Below are 6,776 nucleotides of genomic sequence, written 5' to 3' on the forward strand. Positions count from 1 at the left end.
CAAATGATCAAATAAATTTGATCAAACGGGTTTATGGGGAGACATAGTGTCGGTATGAACTAATCAGCACACGTTATTCATAGTTTTCACCATGAATACATTTGATTATAGTGGTTCGGAAGAGGTGGGTTTTCCTCACTACCACTTGGGTCGTTCTCTTCTCACTAGTAGTCCTAATGACCACACGGGAAGACAGGCCCTCTAAGGATTAAACAAAAAGAGCCTATTGCTCAAGACACAAAAGACAATGATTCAATTTTAGTGCACCAATGGAAGTGTTTGCTAATCTATGAAAACAAGGCACACAACAAAAATTCAAAATCCTAGCCAAGGACCTGCAAAAACATTGTTAGTAGTTTGGGTTGTTTGACATAATCACCCCTTCCTGCAAACACACAAGTTAGGTACATTTTAAAAACCCAAAAGACTTTGTGACATAGGGGCCTTCAACAAAAACATTTTGCTTCTAAGACAAGCTGCACCAATTTAGTTAGCTAGATCTGAAAGGGTTAGTCCAAAAATAAACCAGATCTGAAACCCTAAGTGCGAAATCCAAAAATTAAATCAATGAAAACTGCAAAATTTCAAAACAATATATACACAGACGCTGTTACCCTCAACACAGACGCGTCTGGATAACACAGACGCGGTTCTGTGATGCACAGACGCGGCAAAAAATCACAGACGCTCTTTACCGACATAGACGCTGGCAGAAATAACACAGACGCTCCTGTCTAAAACCTGCAAAAATAAAATTTGTCGAAAACACAGACGCGATTCCAGATTCCGCAGACGCGCTAGAAAATCAAAGATGTGATCTAAAAGTTCGCAAACGCGGAAAAAACCTAAAATGCCATCGAAAAATGTCCGATCTACAACTTCAAAAACGCAAAATCTGCAACCAGGAGGTTAAATGCAAAGGGACAAGCGTCCCACCGGGCGTGCCAAAATGTTCATGGTGAAAATGGATACAATAATAACAAGATTGAAAGGCTAAATGAATTCAACCACAAAAACCCTAGCCTAACAACAACAAAGATCCACCATAACATATGAAGATTACCTAAGACAATGCAAATAAAACAAAATCACAAAGATTATACCATCACATGTCCAATAGGGTTTTGATCTCCATTCTTCCTATCTCCATTGATCTTGCTTGATATATTTGCTCTCAGATTTTTATGTGCACAAGAGCTCAACAAAGAACGGAATGTGGTTGCAAGTAGGATCGTAGTGTAGTCAAGTCCTTAAGATTAGTCATTAGGGTTTGATAATGAAGAAGGCATCTCCTTAAATAGAAGACACAATATGAAATGGAGGGATAAGATTGAGAGGTGTAAAAAGGAGGTCGGCTAGGATTAGAGGGTAGGTAGAAGAAATAATAAAATAATGAAAGAGGTAGGTAGTGTAGGAATTAAGAGATGAATGACATGTGTCATGTGTAGAAAAAGATAACGAATTAAATAAATAAATAAAGATTTATTTAATTTATAGAAGAAGTAGGATAATTAAATAAATAAAATATTTATTTAATTTTAGGAAAAGGATAATTTAAATAAATAAATGTATTTATTTAAATGAGAAATAAGGCTAGAAGAGGATAAATGAATTAATTAAATAAATAAAGATTTATTAAATTAATAGAAGAATTAGGCTTAGATAATTAAATAAATAAAATATTTATTTAATTAGACATGACAATTTTGAGTGTCTACAGTAATCAACAATATGAATATAAACAACAAAAATATATGATATAAAGCATTGCAATCGTGGAATATGATTTGATAAAATTTCTAAAATGTTGAATTAACCATACAAAACTCCTTGTATTTAGTTCATTATTGTGTATTTGTTGTATTTGGTGGCTACCTTTTTATAAATTTAAATGAATATTTGCATATTTAATTAACAATATGAATATAAACAACAAAAATCAACAATATGAATTTAAACAACAATGTGTTTGGTGCAAGAGCACCCTCACGTTCGCAATGGTCAAATTTTATTCCTAGTGTGCACAAACCGATGTCGTGAGCACGTCCAGGTGGGCATGTTTACGCTAGGCATGCCCCTGTCATGCATCCCAAAGCACCAGAACGTCGAGAGTCATACCCTCTTGGTGAGATCTCTCAAGTGCCCTGAGTCCAAAAAATTGTCAAAATTTGACGAACTGTTTCTTCCAATCCATGACACATACGGTCGATCTATTTGATCTTGTGGGGTCGTATAAGGCTCCTCTAAATTGGCCTATCTCGGTTTTTGATGACTTGAAGCCATGTTCAATTAGTAGCATTTTTTCGCCTACCAAAAAAACCATCAGTTGCTTGCAAGGAAAAGTTGCAAGATTGGCTAGAATTGATTTTGTTCCTCGTGTGCACAAACCGATGTCGCGAGCATGTCCGGGTGGGAATTTTTATGCTAGGAATGCCCCTATTGTGCATCCCAAAGCACCAGAACGTCGAGAGTCATACCCTACTGGTGAGATCTCTCAAGTGCCCTAAGTCCAAAAAATTATCAAAATTTGATGGACTGTTTCTTCCAATCCACAACACATACGGTCGATCTGTTTGATCTCGTCGGATCATGTGAAGCTCTTCTACAATGGCCTATCTCAGTTTTTGATGACTCGAAGCCATTTTCAATTAGTAGCATTTTTTCACCTGCTCAAAAAACCGTTAGTTGTTTGCAAGGAAAAGTTGCAAGATTGGCTAGAATTGATTATGTTCCTCGTGTGCACAAACCGACGTCGCGAGTGCATCTGGGTGGGCATTTTTATGCTAGGCATTCCCCTGTCATGCATCCCAAAGAACCAGAACGTCGAGAGTCATACCCTACCGGTGAGATCTCTTAAGTGCCCTAAGTCCAAAAAATTGTCAAAATTTGATGAACTATTTCTTCCAATCCATGACACATACAGTCGATTTTCTTGATTCTGTGGGGTCGCGTGAGGCTCCTCTACAATGGCCTATCTCAGTTTTTGACGACTCGAAGCCATTTTCAATTAGTAGCATTTTTTCGCCTGCTCAAAAAACCATTAGTTGCTTGCAAGGAAAAGTTGCAAGATTGGCTAGAATTGATTATGTTCCTCGTGTGCACAAACCGACATTGCGAGCACGTCTAGGTGGGAATGTTTATGCTAGGCATGCCCCTGTCATGCATCCCAAAGCACCAGAACTTTGAGAGTCATACCCTATTGGTGAGATCTCTCAAGTGCCCTAAGTCCAAAAAATTGTCAAAATTTGACGAACTATTTCTTCCAATCCATGACACATACGGTCGATCTTCTTGATCCTGTGGGGTCACGTGAGGCTCCTCTACAATGGCCTAACTTGGTTTTTGACGACTTGAAGCCATTTTCAATTAGTAACATTTTTTCGCCTGCTCAAAAAACCGTCAGTTGCTTGCAAGGAAAATTTGCAAGATTGGCTAGAATTGATTTTGTTCCTCGTGTGCATAAACTAACATCGCGAGCACATCTGGGTGGGCATGTTTACACTAGGCATGCCCTTGTCGTGCATCCCAAATCACCAAAATGTCGAGAGTCATACCCTACCGGTGAGATCTCTCAAGTGCCCTAAGTCCAAAAAATTGTCAAAATTTGACAGACTGTTTCTTCCAGTCGACGACACATACGGTCAATCTGCTTGATCCCGTGGGGTTGCATGAGGCTCCTCTACAATGGCCTATCTTGGTTTTCGATGAATCAAAGCCATTTTCAATTAGTAGCATTTTTTCGCTTGCTCAAAAAATCGTCAGTTGCTTGAACTCATAAATGAGTGCATGTCACTTGATCCTGCAACTGTACAACAATCTAGATAGTTTTCAATGTTAGATTCAGTAATCAACCAAAAATATCTATGAACCAATGACGTACCTGGATTACCTAGACCCATCATAGACTTACACCATCACACAATTGTTTCTGCATCTACCAACTCAGCACCACCTTCGTACTTCAATTCTTCCCTGGCTAGGGCTCTTTTCACACATGCTCCTGCACCATCATGCTCTCCCTTACCATGTCCAGCCTCAATGAAATTCCAAAAATGTTGTACACCATTTGTCACATGCATCCTTGTCAGCCCAATAAAACATCCTTGCATTCTTGAATTATGCGGTGCAATTATCTGACCATATTAAGTGTCGGTTGTATCGTATGTTCCTTTCCCTTAAACTGTCATAGAAAACTTTAAAGCATCCTTGTACAAACTCTGATGAATGAGTATGATCATCACTTATGTAGAAGTGATACTCTCTTACAACCTTTCTATCCTCCTTTGTGCTATCATCTGCATGCATGAATGCTATGTGTACAAAAATAGAAACTTGTGTAGAGTGATAATACATGGATTGCACTTCATTTTGAGGTTGTAGAGTATAATTTTCAGTGAAATCAATGATAGAGACAATGGTGCCAAGAGGAAATGTGTCCTTACACAACTTGAATTGCTCATCTAACCATCGAGCTCTATGTGTATGCATTATGTACTCATAAAATAGTTTCTCTTGTAACATTTTCATAAATTGAGCTACACATATATCATTTTTCACTAGCTCACATCTCTTCAAATCTTTTCCATCTTTAACTCCATATGTGATTGTCTTGTATTTTCCAAAAGAAACTAGTTTCATACCAATTTCATGTGTGCTCTCCAAACGTATGCATCTTGGTAAACATTGCAAACCACCACATATAGCACAAGAACCTTCCAAACAAGGCATCTTATAATAAATGCAACCATCATGTCTATTACATAACACACTTGAAATAAATTCTCTTGCCGACTTAGGAGGTGCTTGTATATTACATTCCTGCAAAACATCGTTAGTGTGCAAAGTAGAACAAATATGACGAAAAATATCATAATGCATAGAAAATTCAATATGCATCCTACAACAACACATGGTGCGTACATGATTAATCTTAATATAAAAAGGTTTTGCCATTTCAAAAAATCTTTGAGAAATTTGTATTTGAGGAAACTTTTGAAGGAATCTTTCATAAAATTTAGTTTGAGTCATATCCAAATAGTGTTTTGCATGTGGCTCATGATTTTTAGACCCAATTCGCCTTCTAACAACATCTCTTTGGTTGGGTGATACTCTTGTGTTGTCATACCAAAAATTTTCAATTAATGTTTTTAGTGCATCTACAACAACCTTGTCTTTGCATGGTAGTCTACCCGAGAATGCCCAAAGAGAATTATTGTTGGGTTCCTCTATTTTTTCTCGCCTCTTTAATGCTTTACTTAATGTTGTTCTACTACCGTTCAATGACTTACTTGTTTTGCTTATCAAACGATATTTTTTTATTTTCTTGCTCATTATGGTTGATGTAATGACACGTCGAGTAGCATTAGAATCTTTACTACATGATTTTGAACCAATAGATTGATATGCATCAAATAGATTTCTGACAATAGTTCTTTCACTATTACTTTCAGATGATCTTAGGCCTAGAATTTTCATTGTCTCTCAAAATTCAAATTTTTAATCATTTGAACTATTAATTGACATCTTGTGGTTTGATTTAAGTTTTTAAAATAGTTTTGCCATATTCTTTTAACCATTCTCCTACAAGTTCGTTCATTCATTTTATTGGGCATTGACTTCAATATATTCTCATCAATGTCAATTAGATACTTTGGTTTCCTACGAATGATTCTAGGAGGTGTTAACATTGGTGCATTATGTACATTCAATTCATCAAGTAAAGAAGGTGTAATATGTTCATCATTTAATTGATTATTCAATGCGGTATCTTCTTCAATTGCATTAGGTTCAAATGGTAAATTATCAAATGTTTCTTCTTCAATTGCATTAGGTGCATTATATTCATTTGGTAAATCAAATTGAGATGTTGAGATTGACATACCTTCTTCTCCCATTGTTCTTATGTCACGCAATTTCTTCATATGTTGCCTTTGTCTTTCCTTTTGAGCCTCTCGTTGTTCCATCATTCCTCACATGTTCTTTCCCATGGTTGAGATCGGTTGACCTAAATAGAATCATATTACATATATATGTAACGAAAAGTTCAAAAATAAATAAATAACCATAAGTATGCATCTTATCACTATTTTTTGGAATCAAACTATTAAACAATCACAATTTAATCATTTGAAACCATGCAAAAACAAAAAACTAATAAAAACAACAATTCAATCATTTGAAATCATGCAAAAAACAAAAAATTCACTTACTTTTATGTATACAACAGTGATAGAAGTGCAGACACAGTTCCAGTGGGGCATTCAATGACCTCAAAAACTTCTTTTGAGGTCATTGAGGCTCTTGGGCAACAAAAACTATGTCTATAAAATGCGTATGTGCTACATTGATAACTGTGTACACACTACTAGGCCATAAAATGTTGGCAAGCCCAACAGTATTCTCGGCTTATGAGTAATAAGTACCGCATACATGCTAATAAGCCTTTAAAAAGTTATGGAAGGGGTATGGAGGAAGGGAGAGGGAGAGAGGGAGAGAAGAGGGGGGGAAGGGAGAGAGAAGGAGAGGAGAGGGGAGAGGGAGAGAGAGGGAGTGGAGAGGGGAGAGGGAGAGAGAGGGAGAGAACATGGGGAGAAGGGAGAGGTAGAGGGAGGGAGAGAGGGAGGGAGAGAGGGAGAGAGAGAGAGAGAGAGAGGGGGGGGGGTGGGAGAGGTAGAGAGAGGGAGAGGAGAGGGGAGAGGGAGAGAGAGGGAGAGAGGGAGGGAGAGAGGGAGAGGGGAGAGAGAGAGAGAGTAGGGGGTGGGAGAGGGAGAGAGAGG

The sequence above is a fragment of the Cryptomeria japonica genome, chromosome 5, assembly GCF_030272615.1.
Source record: "Cryptomeria japonica chromosome 5, Sugi_1.0, whole genome shotgun sequence".
NCBI classification, from domain to species: Eukaryota; Viridiplantae; Streptophyta; class Pinopsida; order Cupressales; family Cupressaceae; genus Cryptomeria; species Cryptomeria japonica.